The 23325-nt window shown below is 35.6% G+C and overlaps 1 long non-coding RNA gene across 1 annotated transcript; it reads right to left on the bottom strand.

The window, feature by feature from the left end:
• Nucleotides 1-2110: 2110 nt before the first annotated feature.
• On the bottom strand, nt 2111-5011 carry LOC138128049 (uncharacterized). The gene is made up of 2 exons (XR_011158506.1): nt 4878-5011; nt 2111-4785 (listed from the first exon to the last, which is right to left on the bottom strand). It is a non-coding gene; the product is annotated as an uncharacterized lncRNA (long non-coding RNA).
• Between the last annotated feature and the right edge of the window lie 18314 nt (nt 5012-23325).

Here is a 23325-nt window from a genome sequence, read left to right as displayed (position 1 = left end):
ATAGAGCAATTGTTGGATAGTACATTTAGTTGAAGTGCTTTTCATCATTTTACAAATTTTTCCAAAATTGCTAGCGGTGATCCTGAAATATTTTTCTTGAAACCATTTTGGATTTAAAATTTGGCCTCTTGTTTCAAGTTCAATTTTTCTTTTATCTACACCAGCGGTCGGCAACCTTTTAGCAGGCAAGGGCCACATAGTGACAAAAAGAAATAAAGGCGGGCCGCACTTGTTCATACTTTTGTTAATAGGTATGTACCTATATCGATGATATTAAAAAGGCAAAAACACAAATATTTACTTTTACTTTATTCATCATCATTTTATATAAATTGTATTAATAAGTAGAAACAATGACAATAAGAAAATGAGAAAAAAACGGACAAATTAAGTGAAAACTTCGAAATAAATATGCTATATATGCGAGTCAAATCAAAATTTAATGCGATTTTTGAGGCTGTATTTGACTGGCTATTTGTGGAATGTTTGCTTTCATACCTGTCGTAGAAATTCGTAAAATGGCACTCAAATGCTCATTTGTGAGACGAGAACAATATTTATTCTTTCTGTAATTGAGGATTGAAAATGTTTGTTCGCATAAGTAAGTGCTGCCAAAAATTGTAATTAATTGCTGAGCAAACCTTTTCAATTCGTCAAAATTAGATGGCAAACTGCCATAAAATTTAACAAGATCATTGATTTCATAGAAGGAGTTTTTGAGAGTGTCATTAGATTGAAGATCAATCACATTCATTTGTAAATTACTCGGTACGTCGTCAATATCACATGAAAAAGGGTTTGCAAAAATCTTCAGTTTGCCAGAAACCTTCTCGAAGTCACAAAATCTGTCGTTGAACTGATTTTGTAGCTGCATTAAAATGCATTTCATTTTATCATTTTTCCAATGAAAATTCATTCCAACTTCTTCGACAGCTTTTTTACAATTCGGAAAATGGTCCAGTTTTTTTTCGTCAATATGTTTTATAAAGAGCTTGTTTTTCATTTGGAATGACTTTACATCTGTGTGCATATCAGAGACTAATTTGTTTTTTCCTTGGAGCTTCATCTTCAGCATATTTAACTTATGAGTTAAATCTGTCAAAAATCCAAGGTCTATTAACCATTGAGGATCTGTAAGTTCTGGAACAGATTTACCTTTTTCGATCAAAAAAGTGTTGATTTCTTTTCTGAGATCAAAAAGTCTTTTCAGTACTGCACCTCTACTTAACCATCTCACTTCAGAATAATACAGGACATCTCGGTGATCTGCTTCCATATCCGACAGAAACTGTTGAAATTGGCGATGTGTCAGCCCATTTTTTCTGATGTAGTTTACTGTCGATATTACGATGTCCATTACTTCTTTCCATGCAAGAACTTTGCAGCATAACGCTTCTTGGTGGACAATACAGTGGAAAAATAACGGCATATCGCAACCTATCTCTGCCAGTTTAGTTTTAATTCTACCCACCAGGCCCTTGTTTTGTCCACTCATGTTTCTGCCTCCATCAGTTGTAACGCTTACCAATTTTTCCCATGGTAATTGCATTGACACTAACGCTTGTTCTAAGTGGCGAAATAAATCTTCCCCTGTAGTCGTTCCTTTCAAACTGCATAACTGTAAAAGCTCCTCAAAAACATTAAAGTTCTCATCAATTCCGCGCACAAATATTAGTAGCTGCGCAGTATCTGAAACGTCATCACTTTCATCGGTGGCTAAAGAGAACCATTCAAATATTCGTGCCTTTTCCTGAAGTTGCTCGCATAAATTATTGTCCAAATCTTCAGTACGCCGGGTGCAGGTTCTGGCAGATAGACAAATATCATCAAATTTTTTTTTTTGCTCTGGACACCTCCTCAGCCATAACTAAAGCACATTGTTTTACTAGTTCGCTGTCAGTAAACGGTCGGCCAGACTTCGCAAGTATTTCTGCTACCCTCAAACTCGCACGTACACCCGACTCGTTACTTTGAACTTGAACCTTAAAAACATTTTGTTGGTTCTTTACTGACGATTTCAATGCGTTAATTTTATGTTTCCGTAAATCACCCACAAGAAATGCAAATTTTGTTTTATGCTCGCTATTGTACGGATAATAATTAACAACAATTCAATTAACTATAAATATATTCGTAATCGTAAGTGCGTGCTAAATACAACTCAACTCAAACACCCTCTCGTTTCTATCTCTCTAATCTTAACGGTACAATGGTAGTTATGGTTCACAAGTCCCAGGCTCCAACCCCTACGCCGGATGTCGCCCTTCCATGGTGGGGATTATGTGACCTTCGCTGGCGTTTCCCGAAAATGCGTAGCGTACACGGCCAGCCTGACAGGAAGCCTGTCCTCAGGCTTCAAGAAACCTATAGACAAACAGGAGACATTAGATTTTCAAGCTATCATAGTTTCGGGGCTACTTATCCATTGTAGTGGGTCTCGTACTTCGTGCAATCATGAGATCCGTTAATCTCGTAATCGTAAAGTCATGAGATCCGTTGATCTCGTAATCGTAAAGTCATAAGATCCGTTGATCTCGTAATCGTAAAGTCATGAGAAATCTCGGAATCGTAAAATCATGAGATCCGTTGATCTCGGAATCGTAAAATCATGAGAAATCTCGGAATCGTAAAATCATGAGATCCGTTGATCTCGAAATCGTAAAATCATGAGATCCGTTGATCTCGGAATCTTAACGTCATGAGATCCGTTGATCTCGGAATCGTAAAATCATGAAATATTAGGCAGCTTACCTTTCGTCATTTTGGATCGTTATCCATCGTTTGGTGTGGTCCGATGCGACCACCGTCTGAGCTGCCTCGTACGCCCGTGTCGCAAGACTTCAACTTCGTATCAACCGTTGAGGAGAACTTTGATGTGGTCCGCTGCAACCACCGTATTGTGCTGTCTCGTAGCACCGTGTAGTAAAACTTCAACTTCGTATCAACTTGGATTTGAAGAGCGTTTAGAAGCCAAGCTTCCGCTAGTGACTTAGACTTGTGGGCCAAGAAGCTTCAGTGGATATCGTATCGATGCCTTTGTCGTGGGTAGTGTTTAAGGCACTATGGGTTTGCTTGATGGCGGAGGCTACGACATTGATCAGTGTTTTAAGAATATGCTTGGTACTGAACTACTTAGGTTACGGTCAGGTTCCTTTATACAAAATTTCGTAAAAGCGTCCACCAGGACGAACAAATACTTGATGCTTGATACTTTCATTATTTAATAATTCGGTAATCATATCTCGTAATATAATTTTCTAAAACTCGGCCATCCTGTAATGATGACAAAGATGCGGTCGCTTATTACTTTTGATCTTTAGGGAGAGCGTTTGGGTTTTTTCTAAAAATATTATAACATGAGTAGTCTACAATTTATTGCTGTCTCGGTTTTCTACAATCACGGGCAAAATGTCCGGATATTCCGCAGTTAAAACAGGTGCGTGTTACATTTTGTTGGCGAGATTTCTGATCAAAATTATCGCGACCTGCTGTATTTGATTTGTGCATAGAAGTATTAACGTTTTCAACAGTTTGAGAATAATGTGAGCTTCTCGGCATTTCACCCATCGTATTTAAATAACAATATAGAGAATTAGCGTCGGTATAACGCGCCGACCTCACCGTACGTGCTATATTGGGATCGGTGATTCCGCCGATAACAGCATCAACTAAACATTCTTCCGGAATCTGTAATTGTAACGCTCGTAGTTTCGATAATTTTTGGAAACAATAATCGCCCAAAGTTTGCCCTGCTGTGGTCTCGTAATTGGCGGCTTCTTTTAATAATTTAGAGAATGGAACGGACTTACGGAACTGTGCGACGAAATCATTGCGAATATGGGCCCAGGTAGCGTCGGATCTAGTCTGTTCGTCGTACCATTGGCGGGCGTTTCCCTTAAGACGGCTAGCAATCATTCGAACAATTGTGTCATCGTCCCATCGATAACGCTCAGCTAAGCTATCGACTCGTTCCACCCAGTGTTCGATTCTTGCGTCATCCCTAGCTGGGTCGAAGATGGGAATCAAGCACTCGTCTCCTGGATGTGCCGCCGTGCTTCGGGTGCTTTTCAATCGATTTACCTCCCCTTTCAAATCCTTCAGCTGTCGTCTCAACTTCTTAGCTGTCGTCGAAGAAGACGACGTAGATGAGGAAGTAACAGTTGTGGTTGTGGACGAAGAAGCTGCAGACGTCGAAGAAGATGACGAGCTGCTGCGTCGACGTGATCTTCGTTTAGATTTTCGCGACGATTTCTTTGTCTTCGACGACCTTGCAAGCTTTCTTTTCACCATTATTAACTTCCGTTAACACTTAGTGCCACTAAACACTGTAAAATCCCACTTCTGACTTGTACGGATAATAATTAACAACAATTCAGTTAACTATAAATATATTCGTAATCGTAAGTGCGTGCTAAATACAACTCAACTCAAACACCCTCTCGTTTCTATCTCTCTAATCTTAACGGTACAATGGTAGTTATGGTTCACAAGTCCCAGGCTCCAACCCCTACGCCGGATGTCGCCCTTCCATGGTGGGGATTATGTGACCTTCGCTGGCGTTTCCCGAAAATGCGTAGCGTACACTATCGTAATGGCGTTTGAGATTATATTCTTTTTGAACAGCAATAGTTTTTTGGCATATTAAACATAGGGGTTTTCCCTTACAATCAATAAAAAAGTATAAATCTGTCCATGCATCGTTAAATACTCTATTTTCTTCTAATAACTTCCTTTTTTTTTGAAGCCATCACTGAAAGTTATTAAGCCCACAACCGGGAGTAAATGCTGCAACAATAGAAGTATTATTGTATTGAATACACGCTATTTAGTTTTGTGAACTCAAGTGTGTCAAATAAAAAAAGAGCTCTCACACTTACCGAAATTCAAAACAAAATAGGTAGTTGTTGATTTCGTACGGCGCTGTGGATCCAATTATATATGTAACTATAACTCGTTTCACTCGATCAGCCGGCACAGTACACAGTACACGGGCGGCAATTGTCATCGCGCTGGACGTTTCTTGCGATTGCCGCCAAAACGGCGAGGCGAGGGCGGGGACGAGTCATCACGTTCGCGGATGTCACAGATTTCAATTTTGGCGCGCAATTAAAATAATTCCAAATGAAAAGACCTTTATTTACAAAACAATCGCGGGCCGCGGCTTGCCGACCGCTGATCTACACCATCCAATTGTTTTACAAAGTCATTTATTAAAATTCCTATTTCTAATTCGCTCTTATCTGGAAAATCATCTAATGTATTTCCCCCATAGTCCTTATCGGCTTCAACGTGTTTTGAAAACTTTTTATTCTTATTTTTATTAACTGTACTTATTTTTATTGCGGAACAATACTTTTCCGTATACAGGGTGTTTGAAAATTGCTAGTACAAAAAAATACTGGTAATTGGTGATGGTGAGTTAAAGTCATCGGCAAAAATTTTTTTTAATAAAAGTCCTCTAGTTTTCGAGATAAAAATTACTAAAAATTGGGTTAAAATTGTTAGTACCATTGTTAGTTGCCAAAATCTTGCAAAAAAATATTAATTTTTCATATTGTTGTATAGTCCTTCATTATCACGCTTGGTTACCAAGGTTTAAAAAATACTGCCCCGCCTGAGGCGTAAAATATGCTGGGATAGGGTTACTTTATCCCTTTTGTTTAAAAAAATTAAAAATTGGTTTTTTGGATTTCTTAGGGCTTCTAGATGCCAGAGTTTTTTTTTGTACTAGCAATTTTCAAACACCTTGTATATTCCAATTTTTCCGTTAGAACTAATTTTATGTTGTAATTTAGCAAAAAATGGTTTCTTTGTATTGAATTTTGATACAGCCGCAAAGCAACGAGTTTCATACGAACCACTCTTAGAAAAATGAATTCTTTTGCCCCCCACTAATTTGTTGACAATGCTGTTGAAGCATTCTGCCTGATTTGTATCAGAGTCTTGTAACAAACTGGAGGCATTTCTAGCTAACCTATTAATGGCAGCCAAAAATTCGTCAAAAATAGAGCATTGCATAAACAAATCAAATAAATTTTCTTCCTTTCTTTAACGCCTTTACAAAAATATTTATATGTATCATCATTAGTTTTACAAGTATCATGACACCCCATAATATGTTTTGGCCCGTTTAAAATATCTGTTTTTAAATTTTCAATTTTTAAATAATTTTCAATATTTTGTTGTTTCCAATATTTTGTAGCACCAACTACCGCTGAACGAAACCGTAAAATGTTGTTTTTTAAAAAATGTCGAATTTTCATGTCTACTTTAGACCTTCTTGATAGTTCATGAAGTTTTCCACAATAATTCCTTAATAAATGATTACGGCACTCTATTTTTTCTATGAAAAATGATGGTCCATATGGCTTATTTTCTTTAATTTTTTTGTAGACACTACTATCCCCATCCCCAATAATTTTTGAAAATTTGACTCCATGCATTTCAAGAGATTTATTGAAGCCCTCTAAAATAATTTGCGATTCCATTGCAGTCGATGTGCCATACCAATTTTTATGACAGTTATGTTCAGGTATAAGCTCATCGCGTTTATGCTTTTCACAAAAATAACAATATTTATTTTTTACATCGGCATATAATACTTTTTTTGTTCTCGCCCCAATTATACAGGCAACACCTGAAGATGCGTTGTAGTTGGATTTATAAGAACGCTTGCTCCGTCCACTATTACGGGTATCATCGGGATACCATCTGCATCTATCTCACCTGATTCGATAGCAATGGCGGCTTCCTCCTTTCCGGCTTCGATCATATCTTCTAAAGCGTTTTCTTTCACAATACTTTTGATAGATACTTCCTTAGCAGCGTAGGTTTTGAATGTCAAGCTGGGAACATCTAACGCAGAACAAAGTTCTCGTAATTGTGAAAAGCCCGCTCCGATGGCGATTGTCCCGGAAACTGCCGATTTATTTATATCAGCATCCAGAGAGCTTTCTGTAGAAAACGAACTCTTCAAACCACAAACGGAGCATTTTGTAGAAAATACTCTTCTGAGTCCATATCTCTTTTCTGACACGATATCTATATCAAAAAAACTGCAGCCAAAACCTGGATGTTTCAGTTGCTTTAGAACAGCAAAAAGATGCTTGATGTTGACAATTCTGCGACCAGAAATATCCATCGATCCTTGTTGAGAATATTGTTCGTTATTGGTTTCTAACTCCGGAAAAGACTCTTCATGCGATTCCATTATCAATGTATTCATGAGATTTTCGTTAACAGTGTCATGCTCACTATTCACATTCTCAAATTGAGTTTTCCTGTGAACAATAGTATATATTGCTCTACTAGGATTACAACTGAAATTTTTTGACAAGCAAATAAAATATACTCGCAATCAATATTTGAAAGCGTAGTGTTGAAGTCATTTTTACGTTACTTACTTGCTCTGAAGATTTTTTATAAACTTCTTCTTATTTTGACGACGAGCGCCACATGTCAATCTCTTCTTACTGCACAAACCCATTTTTTATTCTAAATCACAGGGATAACTCAAAATAACACTTTATCGCACACTTTCACGTCAAGGCAACTATGAAAGCAATAATGATCAGTCGAACAATTTTGTTTATTTGACTTCACTTATTACCTCCCCCCCTCTCATTAGCCTGGATTCTGAGCCCTTCTTGGAAATTGGGATACATTGGCAAACATGCAAGTAGAGTCGAATTTTTCAACTACCCACTTCTAAATATGTGCTTGTGATGAAGCAGGTAAATGATTTGGGTCTGCATAAATTCCGCATTATTAAAATGTCTAAATACCACACCCTTAATTTTATAAGAATTCGGCACCATGTCATAGCTTAGTCATGGAAGATTATACCTGATAATAATTACTGCTCCTTCTAGTCCCTAACAACCTTCCTGTTCATATTTTTGTAAGTGTTTTTGATATTTTTTCCTGAAAGTGGGTACTTGATTTGTCTTGTGCTCACAATGATCAATGAGATGTCATCTACCTACCCCTGACACAAAAAATTTATCATTTAAAAAAAAATCAGAAAAGGGTGAAAATGTTGGCGGATTTCTAAAAGAGCGCCATTAATTAATAAAAGTTTATATGTGCGACTCGATCCAAGTCCCCATGAATCATTTGGCAAAAATCATGGTTTTTAAAAAAAATTGCAAATATTACTTTAATAAGTAGATTATCATAATATAATAAGAACAATGCTGTCTATTGTATACCTTTGTAACACTGCACCGACAACCCTACCATTAGGGTACCCTTTAATCCCTAAGCTCTAAATTGCTAACCGTATTGTGTGTTGCCTATTTGCTGAAAATATACATAAAATTTATTTCCTTTTTTAATGAAATATACAAAAAAGGTTTGAAATAAAGAAAAATTCACTTCCAAGGCGACCTGTAGATTTGCTTCCTCTATCCATTGACCTCAAGTTTAGGCCAAAATTGTTTACAATAGTGGATATATTGTGCAATAAAAAATTTTGGATTTTATTTTTTTACTAAAAAGCTGATAAATTTAACCGAAAAGCAATCCCAGAGCGACCTAGATTAGGATTAGTTAAGTGTATCGTGAATCGCTTCAAATATCTTTATGAAGCTATAATTTTGCAATAAAAAATCAGTATTTTGCGGCCCCTGTATAGAATAGCCTTAATTCAACAGAACAAATATTACAATATCACAAATCCAGGGCAACATAAGTAACGCCACCTTGTCTAAGTGACTACGAACGCTACAATCACAGGCTGGGCTAAACGAAAATGGCGGGTAAGGTGCCGTTAGAAATTGGTGGCCAAAATGGACTCAGGTGAGTCAGACGATGGCTACTATAAATTCGTGAAACTAACTACTTGCGTGAAAATTGCACTTTCCGGGAGAAACTTAGGGGATAAGGTTTAAAATTAACGACTCGAGAGAAACAGAATGTAACAAAAAAAAATATCTACAAACATACCCTCTACCACACCGTCCTGGTAAGCTAAACACCACGAAAGCGGGTTAATTCACCGTGTCCGAATTGAAAAAGGTCTAATTCCTGAATTGTACACAAAATATCTACACGGGACGGTGGCGGCGTTGATTTCTCGTTCAACGCACGGTTCGGGACACCAGTCCTCTTTTTCCGAATAAAGAGAAATATTATCCTGTTCAGCTTCATCTGATGATTCTAAAACTTTTTTTTAGCCTTTACTACTGCTTCATTGGACACCTGCTTTTTAGTTTACTCCCTCTCCCCTATAACAATTTTTTCGAGAGAATCGGTGACAATCATACTTCTACTCTTTTTTCTCTTAGTTGTATCCTTCCTTTTTCATGCTTTGGGAAATACTCTGAATTGTTCAGGCGAAACAAACACTTTTTTAGTTTCGTTAGATTCCTTCACGGGACCCAGCTCTGGTTCCGGATTTTTTTTTCTCGTTTTCGTTGTCATCATTTGCTGGCGCATTTGAGCTCCCAGGAATTTCATCAGGTCGTCTTCAGGTCGATCAGTGATAGCAGAACTCATGAAATCACTTTCATCAAAGGCATCTCTGTCGAATAGGAAGATAACACTTCCCTTAAACCTTGCTTGGTGTCATCGACCGGTAATGAGCAACTCCCACGCATTCAGCAACTTGATAGATTGCCTGTCCTGGGTGGTGCAGTATCCACTAGATAACTATGCGTGAATATCAATTTTTTTAATCAATTATAGGAAAACAATATTCTTACCTCGATGGACTGTTTTGTTTCAAGCTACTTGCCGAAATGTGCGATTAAACTTTAGTAATAAATTCTTCTCTGATAAGGCCATAACAAGCAAAAAGTGACCAAAAAAACCACCCCTACTCGCATAGAAACGAATGTAGCAAAATGAAAAATGTAGCTTGATACTTGAGAAATGGATGCGCAGTGGAATTGTGGAAAGTAGTAGAAAGAGACAGACCACTGTAAACGAAGTCGTCAGAGGATTCACGTCGTATCGGTACAATCTACGGAAAAAGTACTGTCTCTTTCACCTAGATTTGGTTTTTAATTCTCTAGTTGAGGGCAGCAACAACGCTGGATTTTTCCATCCCTGCAAGTATATGATGCCAACAATGGGCCCTTAAAATGGAAGTGTTACATAATTTGATCATATCAGAATAATTAAATGTGCATTGTTTTTGCCGACACGTTCTTTCATGGTGGCCCACACTAACTCGATAGGGTTTAGATCTAGGTGAAATGGGGGTAGTCGCAGCACGTCGAAACAAGTTCAGTGACAACACTGTCAATTTTATATTGGTTAAATCGGGGTTTATAATTTTTTACTACATTGTATAGTTCCGATTTAAGCATAATTTCTTAGAAACCAATGCCCCTTTCGCTCAACCACTTCTTCATGTCATCTTTCCTGAACCCCGAAGATGGACACTTTTCTTTTTGTTTATTATGATAAGGTGCGTGATCAATAACAACAACACTTTTTGGTGGCAGGTGGGGCACTAATTGAGTCCTTACCCATTCTTCAAAATTATCGAACTTCATTTCATAATGATGATCACCGGTGTTTGACTTTGATTTCTACCTAGCATAAGTTCGAGGAACAAATCTATTTTCGCCTCCAGAATTTATAATAAGAAGGCGGGGACCTTTTGAAATGGATTTAAAAAGACCTTCATTTGATTGAATTGTCACTCCATCCTTTTTGATTTGTATGTGATGAATTAATGTATGTCTCGTCCCTGTAAACATTTGGACGTCCTTCTTCTTTAAGTGAGCGCATTTTTCTTAGAATCTCCACCCGAGCATGGCGAATATCATGCTTCTCCATCGATATTTTTCTATTATTATTATTTTCCCAATTTGTGAATTTCTTTTCGTAGCGTCTTCATTGGACCCTGAACCGATATCTTCACAATTTTTTTTATGGATATTTTTCAACGTCGGTGCTTTTCTCTCAGTTACATGAAAATTCAGTATTGTTCGCCTTAGAGTTGCCCGATCAAAATCATCTAAAGCAGTTTTTGAATTTCTATCTGGTCTCCTTTTATTTGGTGTCGGGAATCATGGTTTTTCGCCTCTCTCAATTGCCGTTTTTCCTTTTTTATACGAGTCACAGTAGCTAGGCTGACATTACATGCTGCAGCAACACGTTCTTTTACCTATGATTGGAAGTGATAAAAAAGAATGAACAATAACTGAAAAAGAATTGGTACAATTTTATATACACTCACCGGCAGAAAAAGCGGAACACCATTATTATTTAAAAATCTATCGTCGCGGTATGTGGTTGCTCTTTTTCAATGAGTCTTTTGAAACCTTCTAACAGCTCGGTGACGACTAGCAAGAGGAGCCTCAATAGCATTAGCTGCATAACGGAAACAACAACAGTCTTCAACCAAAGCTACAGCTCTGGCAATATTTACACCAGCTAGAGACATTTTTTTACGTTCTGCACTTAAATTCGAAGTTAACAACAATAAAAAATTACAAAAGTTATAAAAATCTAACCAGGTTGCTTGATTATTATAAAAGTGGTAAATTTAAGAAAAGAAGGTTTTTAAGCAAAAAATTTGTTTTTATGCGAAATTGCTAATAAAATAGCTTATGCTAATGTTCAAGGTTATGTTTGCTATCATCGCCTCCTGGTCAAAATACATCAAAATAGGTATTATGGGAATAACTTGTTGTTGACTAATTAGTGTTCCGTTTTTTTTGCCGGTGAGTGTATATTGAAAATGTAGTTTTCCTTAAACTACATCACAGGAAAGCAGGGTATAGGCGAATTTCCACGAGAAATATATTTACAAAAATATAAGAAAAAAATGTTACTACTTGTTTGATAGGTATTGTTATACTCCAAACTATTATTGTTTATCTTATTATGCTTTAAAAACAATAATGATTCAAATGTCTTATCGCACAATTAATTTCGGGACGGAGTCAAAATGCCACCTCCAGTACTAAACATCCTTTCAACAGGAGCGGATGATGGTAAAATTACATTATTTTAGTTTAAGAGGAGTAGATACCAATGTTGACCTTGGAATTTCTACAACACCGGCTCGGCTGTCAGAGTAAGCAATAAACTCGGCAAACCAACCCTTGCTTATTGTAATGATGATTTACATGATTTACAATAGGGTCTTTCACAGGCGTGTATTATTTTGACGCTTTGGGTAGTGGTTCAAATAAAAGTATCGATATTTTTTTGTTAGATATTTAAAAATGAAACACATTTTTTTATTTAGTTATTTGCTTTGATTATAAATCTAATAAAGCAATCTATTACAAAAAATAAAACAGAGCTTTCAATTATTTTTAAATATTTCATTTAATATCTCTTATTGGCATATTTCTTGATGTTCTAGGATCAATTAATTCAGGTAGATAACACTTCATATAAAATTGTTCCAGTTTATTTTAATTTTTTTGTACCAAAAGTCGTAATTTTTTTTCTATTGCGTTTTTAGTTTGTTTTTTCCTGTCCACACTGCCGATATACATTTTTTTTTATTTGTTATATAAAGTTGGCCTTGTATCTGATAATACCAGTCGTGGTTGGTATAAATTTCGTAATTATTGTAATTTCAATTTGGTTGTGGGTCGTAAAATTTTATTGTATATTATGAGCGATTAACGGGCACAATGGTTGGGTTTGAAAAGGTTGGGTAGCGGCGCGTGCCGTTTGCCGTACAATGCAAATATACCAAATGTACAATACAACCCTGCTTAAAATATTACCTGCTAGTGGTAAACTAGGATTTATAAGCCCCGCAAGATCTTTAACTTAAAGTACCATAAAATTTTACGACCTACAACCAAATTGAAAACACAGTACCATCATTTTTAATTTTCCAAAATGGGATTCATTTCTTCATAATGGCTTCGTCGGGTGTTAAATTTTGTTTATACGCAGTATAAGGGCATTTTATGTCGATAAGGCTATCGATATTTTCTAGGAAACCATCTGGGGATGCTCCCAAGAAATAAAAGTTCTTATCAATAAAAAGACCACAGGAAATTATTTCAATGTTGTCGTTATATTCTTCGGTTAGTTTTTTTCCCAGTTCCTTCTTGGCGTCAATTTCATGTATTTTTCCATCATTTAAAGAAGGAATTTTTGTTGAAATGACATTGGACAATATAGATTTTGTCAAAATTTGAGGCAGTTATTAATTTCCTTCTTTGTTCCATCCATTCACCATCTTTATTTTGATCTGCCGTTCTTCGTTCAATTTCATAAATTTGTTCATCAGTTTTTTTTAAATGATTTTAAAAATTCTTTCTCCTCTTCTTCATACATTTCTCTACACATGTCATCCTCTTGAGAATTTTCACCATAAGATTCATCAGGTTTATGTGTCCTGGAGTGCTGGTACCCTTTTGAATAACCTTTTTGCCTCAGTTTTATTTTTATTACATCACGTTGTTTTTTCACTTTCGCCATTCTTCGAATCTTTAATTTCCTTATGAATCCATTTTTGTTCCTTCTTAATGTACCATGCGTCATTCATCAGGTAAAAATACTCACTTTTGCTTTATTCTTCCAATTTGTCAGGTTTTGAGTACCTCCTCTATTTCGTTTTCTACTTATAAGTCTTTTTATAATTTTTTTATTAGCTTTGGCCATATTAAGAGCAAGAAATAAATTCCTAGTATCTAACCTCTGAAAGAAGAAATAAAATTACTAGGTGTAGAAAACTTAGATATTTTATCACTTACTTACGTCACCAATTAATAAAACACTAGTAATAGTCTCACTAAAAGTATATACTACAAATAAACACAATCCACGTTAACGGGTACACAAGTAAAACAAAACAACTAAACAAGGGAACAAATAAAGAAGCAAGTAACGAACACAGGCGGTCGTCAAAATGGAAAGACATGAAATGAAAATCCAGACTAAGGGAATATAGTCCATTCATTTTAAATCTTGGGTTTAGTAATAAAACTTGCCTGCTTTGACACTTGTCCGAAAGTCAGTGAATCTAAACCTGTGTTCAATACCGAGTGTCAACTACCAAACCTGACCATAGGAATTTAACATGAAAAATAGTTTTTGCGTGATTTCATGTACCTACTTCATTAAGAAATTGATTAAATTTAACATTTGTTAAATGGTCAAGTTATTAGAAACATTTTAATTCAGATTTATCAAAATGTCGAAATATGTTTGTGTTTAAATTTACCACTAAAATCGCCCAATAATTTGATTATTAAAAATACCATCCCAAACATTAAATTTCTGAGGGCATTGCGTTCTTGTAGTTAAATTTATCCGCGGATTTTCTTGAGACAAATATCGAGTGTTCTGGGTGGCTCATTATTTAACATACATTTGCATTCGTCGGTAAAACATCTGTTTTTAGCTACTATAAATATGTTCTGCTTACCTTATCTATACGACGGGTGCAGGTAATAATAAGACATCCCAAGCGTAGACAGAAAGTACATAATAATGGGGTTTTCCAGAATTTTAAAAATACAGGACCAGCCGGCCCTAAGCCACTAAACAATTACAGTCTTAGGCCCAGTATTTCAGTGCAGGGTTAACTTTTGGGTTTGCAAAACGCGGTTAAATTTTAACCCAATTATTAACCTTGTATGCGTATTTCAGTGCTTAGTTATGGGTTAAAGTATTTAACCAACTTTTTCTTAATGTTGGCAGTGCTTTCGGCAGACATATTCGAAAAGCTCGTAGCCAGTCGTAGCGGACAGGTGTAGAATGCTGCCGTTTGCTGTCAGCTGTGACAGTATTTAACCCACGTGTAGAGTTGTTTTGGTTAAAGAGTGAGGTGTTTTTATTCAAAAATACATACCTATTTTTTTATAATGGAATTTTACAACAGATACCGACTTTTGGATCAGATATGTATATTAAAAAACAAGAAAATAATTATAAATATTAATGTAACAATAAAAAAAAAATAATCTTCTAGCTCATTTTAATTCGGGGAAAATCAGAATTTATATAAAAATTTATGAAACACAAGGTACGGGCATACTATTAAATAAAATAATCTTTTATTAACAAAAAATAATTCTTTTACAATACTGTAAACTATAATAAAAAAATATCTATTCAAGTAAAAATAAATAACACCTATTGTAAGATCAAATTAAATTGAATTTCACAATTAACATTTTAATGGAAATACAATGCTTATATCAAACTCTAATTTTTGGATCTTCGACGACTGTCCATTTTCAAACTTTCATTTGGCGCCCCTTCAAAATGCGAAATAGCCGTTATAAGTGCTAATTTAATATTAAACTTGCCAAAACAGAAAAATAAATAATTCTGCACCGCACTTTTGGCACGAGTAATGCGCATGTCTAACCGAGAAAAAGCAGGTTAACCCACCCCTATCCCCTGGGTTAACTTTCCAGTTAAATTTAACCGTGATTAGAACCAACCCGACACCGAAATACCTCTAACCAGGTAATTTAATAGTTAACCATTTTTATTTGGTTTAACCCACGACTGAAATACCGGGCCTTAGTTGTACCGTTCAAGAAATAACTTGTGTTGTGTAAAGTGAATTCAGTGCGTTAACTTTACTCAATATGTGAGGTGGTTTGGGTCATTTGACCTATCAGTCTGAACAAATTATTTTTAATGTGCTGGAATATTTGTTGCCAATACTGGTGAATCATCTAGTGAATTTGATTCAGATGACGATTAATTTTCTATTTGTTTATGTAAGTATTTTATTATTTTATTTATTAATTTACTTTAAAGAATACATGTAATGGATACTTTATTAACCCTGGAACGGTACCCATCAAAAAAACTCCATAAACGGTACCCTGGGGTACAAATGTACCCCAAATAAAAAAATTATATTTTCCAACTGAAATTAGATTTATTAAAATATTTAACAAGGGAGAGTGAAATATCATCCTTAATTAACACAACAACAAAAATTATATGTATATAATTTGAAAAAATCAGTCATTTGGGCACAATTTTTTGTGGTGTTGTATACAGTTAAACTGATTGCTGGTGGTGCACCGAGTTCCAGTTTTTCGGTTTTGGTCCTGGGACAAAGTGTACACCAAACAGAGGATTGTTGAGCAGAATTTGGGGCTTCCTTAGGTAGTTCAGTTTTAGAATTCGTCTGATAATTTCGCGAAGGTGAGACGGCAAATTCGACGTTTCAAGACTCGCAGTCATGTGAGTCTGATTAGATCTATCGAAATTTTTTTAGGGAAGACCTTCTATGTATTTGGGAACTCTTCCTTTCTTGGTGTATTAGGATTAGAAAACAGCGCCATATGGATCAAATTTCAACGGTGTCAAGCAAGTTATAAAAATTCGAAAAGTCTAGCGCTTCTTTTTCTTACGCGATTATTATCATTAGAATAATTAGCCATGCTAAATAATACAAATTGGTTAGCTATACATTGAAATGTGCTGCCATAAAAATGAAATTTAGCACAAATGTCCTAGCGTTCAACAATTTTATACCACTCTTATTTTGGTACCCTGGGGTACATATGTACCCCAGAATGCCTGAGAAAAAAAAACAACACCTGCTAGGACGACAACTCTTCGTTATAAATTTAAGTTAGTTTATGTAGTGAAAATATGAGGAGTTTCAAATAACTGCTGCCATTAATTAAAACGTAACACAACTTTAAAAAAATCGTGGGGTACTCCAGTACCCCGGGTACCGTTCCAGGGTTAATTACTCTTATTTCTTTATTTAGTATTCTTATTTCTCAAATACAAAATTTCCCAATACAAAATCAACAATCTCTTAACATTTTTTTGGTCACTGATCGCAAAATGTGTTTTTTTTTTTTTATTTGCGGATACTTTAAGGTCTCTTTCTTTTGCTCGTCGATAAGATGGTGAAAGTACGACGTGGTACCAATTTTATGTGAACAGAGGGATTACTACTTTACAGTACCCACACAATGAAAACTTGCCGCTTTCGTAATTTACGGCGTTTTGAGTTTACAACTTTACCCAAGATTTAAAATGAATGGACTATACTTTATCTGTACTGTAAAGAGGAACCAGCTATAGGAGGGTTTGGGTACAGCATAAATCCATCAAGTAGCTTCTAAGGCCCCCGCTTGCGGTAGACTTATTATTGGGGATTGTAAATCATCGACGGCAAGGTGAATTTTTCTTTGCAAATTGTGCTAACCCTGTAATGAGCTTATTAATTAAAATATTTTTACCAGGTTTGAACCTATCATTTTTAAAGCAGTGAGTCTACATTTTGGCTTAAGAATATATCCGTTATCTGGTTTTGCATTGTTGTAACTAGGAACCATCAATTTCACGATAATATTTGCTACGTTTTCTAATAATAAAAAAAAGAATTTTTTAAATTTTTTCAAGCCGATTTGTAGGGAATGGTTTGCTCTTTTTAATGAGATGATTTCCATGAAAATATGTCCATTAGGGCTAAAGCTACAGTGTTAGCACTATACATTGAAAACTCCATAAGAAAAGTACGTATCCACTCCTCTTAAATATTTTAAGTACTGTGGGATAATTTTGTAACAGTAAAATATCTGTATTGTTAGAATCCAGATATTCTAACAACTCTATTAAAGATGAGTTTTCATGATCGACCGGTTTTACTTTCTTCAAAATAGAATCACAAAATGATGTGTGCTGCATTGGTTATGTGACGTTTAGCCCCCACTGTTTGGCCCCTACCGTTTCGCCCCCGTATCGTTTCACCCCCGACCGTTTCGCCCCCGAAATCCATCTACATTATATAAATAAAAATGAAATGCTGGTCGTTGGTACGCGCATCACTTGAGAACGGCTGGACCGATTTAGCTAATTTTTTTTTGGAAAAAGAAATTGAAAATGTTGCCCAGAACTGTAAAGTTTTCTGTTAATTCTATTTTTTCCTGATTTAATAATAATTTATGAAATTTAGTTGGTTTGACGTTTATTTTGAAGTAATACCCAAAATTGACAGGCGTCTGCTTTACTTTACCATTACGGACGCCGTCCATAAGGAGGTAGTTTATGGACAATAAACGATATCATAATAGTATATTAAAGAATGAGTTCTATAAGGGTTGATTTGGCGCCCGAGTCCCAGATGTAGAAAACGGCCCGCAGGGGAGTTTTCTATGGGACGAGTGCGCCAATTCCCTTATAAAACGAGTTTTTTATGTTATTTTTTAGAATTTGCACCCTTGTTTTAATTTTTAAATAAGAAAATTAAATTTTCAAATTCTAGAGAATTTTGTATTAATTGGTAATTCAAGGTAACGGATGCAACTACATCTGCAACATATGTTAAAAAGTAGAGTTTGAACATTAATATTGGAAGTTTTTTGGTGTAAATGACAATAATACACTGAAATATTGATAAAAATTTTCTTAGAGATAAACGACTCCAAATTGAATACAATAATAGACCTATTAGAGACCCAAATTCTAAAAATGAAGAATTATAATACAGTCGAACATAAACAATATTGTTTCTATAAATCCTTTCAAAACTAAATTTTAGAATTCAAATTTTTGACGGAAATCTAAAGTATTAACGCAGTAATCATGTTGCTAGGCAACTAGTAAAAAACAGTGCGGAAAGTGAAAAACAGAAAAGGTTATGTGTGTGAAATCGCATTTCACGCACTGTTATGTGTTGTTTCTATAGTTACAATTGTATAACAATGTAAAAAAAAATTCTATGTACGAAAATGACCCACTTGTGAATACCAATTTTTTGAATCAATTATAGAAAAAAAAATATTTTTTTTGCTCAAAATAGATTTTTCTAAATTTTCTAAGTGATACGGGAAAATTGATTGCACACATTTGAAACCTTGTATGTATGTACTCGTATCAAGAGAATGTCACCTTAACGTTTCGTAATTTTTACTAATTTTTTAATAAGGTTTATCGTGCGGGTGGTAAAACTTTAATCACATAAATGATCAAAGGGCTTACTAACAATAAAGCATTTTTTTTTTAATTTTTTAGTGTTAGAAGTATCACTTTTTTCACTTAGTGTAAAAAAGTTATGATGTCAGCAACTTTTTTTAACTGCTTGGTTTTAATTCATGAATGAACGATATACCTACGTATTCTACAGAGAAGTGATTTATCAAAATGAAAATTGAAATAACGATTAGAACAATTAGTAGCATTAAATCCACCTTTCTTTAGTCCACTAGTAATTTCAGGATCTTTATCTGAATCACTCATTTTGACTTTTATTGAGACTGACATAAAACTGACAAATTAATTTTAAAACAATAAACATATAATGTTTCCTTAGTTACCACAACCGGCCACCGCACTTGACCAAAATGGAATCACAAATTACAGTTAAAATAGGTTTTGATTTATGAAATTTAAATTTTTTTTATAGACAACTCGTGTTAGCGTGCTTTTTTTTTCATGCGTGTGGATTATTTAACTCGTCTACGACTCGTTTAATAAACTTCCACGCTTATGAAAAAAAGTTGCACTTCCAACACTCGTTGTCTAAATAACTATTTTTGCATATCGTAATGAAAGTGACACTTTTTTACACGAAAAATCATAGTGAAAGAGGCACTTTTTTACACGAAAAATCGTAGTGAAAGTAGTACTTTTTTGCATCATTTAATTCCATCTCCTTGGAGATGATTGTCAAAGCATACCTGTTTTTTTTTGTAATCTTTCATAAATCTTTTTAGACCAAATTTCTCCACTTACATCGATGTGCAAAAAATAGCGTGTACAACACGTTATGAAAGACTCTTTTTTTCACTAATTTGCTTAATTAACTCGGGCTACGCTCTTGTTAATCAAATTGCAAATTCATGAAAAAAAAGAATGACTTTCATAACTAGCTGTACAAATACTATTATGAATACTGCACTATTTTCATAATCATATAACAGGAAGTCATATTATAATGGTCGTTTCAATATATCAAATAATGCCATCTATGTATGTAGTTTTAAGATGTATAAGTACATAAAACTAGAGTAGAAATTAACATAAAATGTGAATCTAATGCAAAAATATGCTGCATCACTTGGGGGCGAATCGGCGCCGAAGGCGAAACGGTGGGGGCGAAACGTCCCGATTTCTGCATTAATGGAGATTTTTGAGCATTTGTAGATTTACTCGCTTCAAATTGTTTTTGAACCTCAGTGAATAAATCTTTGACAAATTGATACTTTTCAACCTGTTTCTCTTTATCAATTCAATTTAAACATTGGTAAAGAAATAGTTGCATAGATACTCAACTTGAAATGTTTCAAAATCTAAAAGATGTTGGAATCTTAAATTATAAAATTCGTTTTCACTTTGTAAAATTGACAAAAGTGTGGGAAGCACATACCCTAAATACATTTATTTCTCTCCTACTAAAATGTCTATAGCCAATGATAACGGCCTCATCACTTCTAGATACTCACTTAAAAATTCTAACTCAGCATTTTTTAATTTTGATTTTTCAAGAAATTCCCAAATTGTTTCCAGCAGATGCGACCGCACCTCTAAATAGCGAGACTCAAATAAAGAGTTCCATCAAGTAGTACACGGAACACATAATTTTCTTTTACTTACAAGTTCTTTCAATTTCGTCGGAAGCTTTAGTTGATCTACTACATGTATTCCACATAGCAGTTAATTGTTTTTACACTGACATCGCAACTGGCACTGTTGGCAGTGAGTGCTTTCTGAATATCTGTAGGAAAATTTTCTCCGGTATGAACGGATTTTGATAAATGTCACAACTTGTCAAAATGAAACGTCAAGCTAATTTTAAAGACTTTAAGGGATTTGGAGCCTTTAAGGGGCTTGTCGAACAAAAAAAAAACGTTGTATTCAACTCGTTCGTGTGTAAATTAGGCTTTTTTTGGCACTCATAGGCCTCTAAAATGCTCGTTTCACTCGCCTTTTAAACTGATCCACTCATGCCAAAAAAAGTCCAATTTACACACGAACTCGTTAAATAAACTACTATTTTCTATAATTGATTCAAAAAATTGGTATTCACGCACAGTTATTTACGCGTGAAGTGGGTCATTTTCTTAGATACAATTTTTTTACACTGTTGTTAAAATTTAAACTATAAAAACCATATATCGTGCGTTTGTTATTAGAGTTGGCGCAGGAACTGTCAACGCATGTCTAGTTTTGAACTATCGCGACAAAGGTCACATTTAATGACAATTGTAAAACAGAAAATGAGGAATTGAGGATTCGAGGGATTAAGAGAAAAATTACAATGTTACAACAGATGTTGAAAGTGTTCACCATTTTGTTCTAAGCACAAACGAGCCTTTCGTTTAACTCCACTGATAGCATTTTGTAACATTAATTTATACACTAATAAGTGTATCGATTCAAAAAGGCCTACGGCTTCAATTCCAGCGCCAACTTTAATAACAAATTCAATGGATCGCTCGACATAACAGTGTGTGAAATGCGATTTCACATACATAAGATTTTTTGTTTTTCACTTCACACACTGTTTTCTATTAGTTACTGGTACGTTATTTATTCTCCTTTTTGGTGCAATTTTCCCAAAATAACGATTTAACAGACTTCGGGTCGAGATCCACTGGAGAGAGTACAACCAAAAATGTGGGGGGTGGGTGGTGATAACCGGGAGAAAGGAACACTCCGAGTAGTTTAATAGAAATAAATATATTTTATTCAGTCCTGCACATACAGGTGTCCCAAAATTGGCGTACTAACGGTGCACTACGGTGTAGAAGAGATTACCGTTAACGTCATAAAAATGTTAAAAAAATTCTATTGGACACGTCAATTATTGTGAAATATATGTATGAAATTGTCATGACAGCTACCTCTAGTCGTACATATTGTTGTAATAGCCCGAATTTACGGCGTTCGCTATTACTTGTTATTAGAAAAATTACGTGTGGCTACTAGTGTCCTCAATAAAACAAGAGGGTTGCCGTTTTGATCGTATTTATTTTAACACTAACATCAACCATTCAACAATACAACTCAACTCTCCGACCGTTGTGGTAGTACTAGTAGTAACGAGAGTAAAAGGAGTGACGGAGTGACCATCCACTACCCCTGGTCCCGCTTTTATATTTAAGCTAAGTCTACCTGCAAAAGGGACAGGGATGGTGAAAGTCTGATAGCCATAAATTACATTATAACAATATTATCACAAAGTACAAGATCAGTCACTACCAATATTTAATCCTGCATAATAGAGAATTTAGAAGCTGTGGAAATCGAAAAAAAATATTTTAAATCCACTACGGTAACATTGCAAGGTAATGATGTACGAATATATCTTTGTTTACATTGTATTACCGTTAATAATAATAATAAAAATAATTGCTTTTTTTGTCGGAATCATTTTTTCCATATTTTTTTCATGTACATTTAAGCATCCTCGATAAGGTAGTAAGTAGTTTGTACGCCAATTTTCGGACACCTGTATACAAATCTGATAACTTTCAACAAAAAAGTTTCTCACTCTAAATTGTTATTTACAAAACGAAGGGTTGTGCCCTCGCCGCGATAAAAAAAAGGAAAACTCTTGAAAGGAGATTCAATTCGAAAACAATCAGAAAAAGGGGAACCGAAAGCGAAGTCTGATATCGTCCACGACGCTAATCTTTTACGGCGCCCACGATCGGCGGGACCGTCCCCTCGGGCCTCACCTCGTTTCCCCAAAAGAAAGGAAAAATTCAAATAGAAAAAGAAGTCAGGCGGCGGACGAGGACACAAAAGATAAAATCTACTAAAAGAACGATTAAAAAACACTGTTATCGGTCTGACCGGCCATTTGCAGGCGAGGTCACCAACAGACCGATGCCCCAAACCCGAACAAAAAAAACGTTCCTGAAGCGACGCGCTTGCCTCCCGAAAACTATAAATCTACTATCACCCTGGCCTTGATCGTCAAGGGGCGGTCGATGTCTCTAGAGATCTGGACGTTCCTCAGGGACTACCTCGGGCCCACGGTGGACGACGAAATCCGGGCGTGGAATCTGACTCCGCACTCTGCGATCGGTTCTCTCCGAACCTTCCGTCGGGGATCCGCAAATCCGCTCCTTGGCGTCTGGGTTTGGACTCCCTGGACTCTTCTTCCAGCCTCACCCTCTTCGGACTCTCGACGTTTCCACACCCCTTTCTCGCCGTTCAACCACTCGCCGTTTCCGCCTCCTTCACAGTCCGGCACCTACCTGACCAGCAACCAAGACAAAAGACCAGAGACCTCTTCTAATCCGCACTGATTCCTGTCTTTTATAGTTTCGCCCTTCTCAATTCGGATTTTTAGCATTTTCGGCGGAAAAAGGACGAGTCGTGCGCACGGTGATCCGATGGTCGTGGAAAACTTGCATTTTTTAAAATGTCGCATTACCTAGCAACATGGTCACTGCGTTG

This window comes from Tenebrio molitor, chromosome 4 (assembly GCF_963966145.1).
Source record: "Tenebrio molitor chromosome 4, icTenMoli1.1, whole genome shotgun sequence".
Classification (NCBI taxonomy): domain Eukaryota; kingdom Metazoa; phylum Arthropoda; class Insecta; order Coleoptera; family Tenebrionidae; genus Tenebrio; species Tenebrio molitor.
Note: the sequence above shows the minus strand (reverse complement) of the source record. Positions and strands in the feature narration are given on the sequence as shown.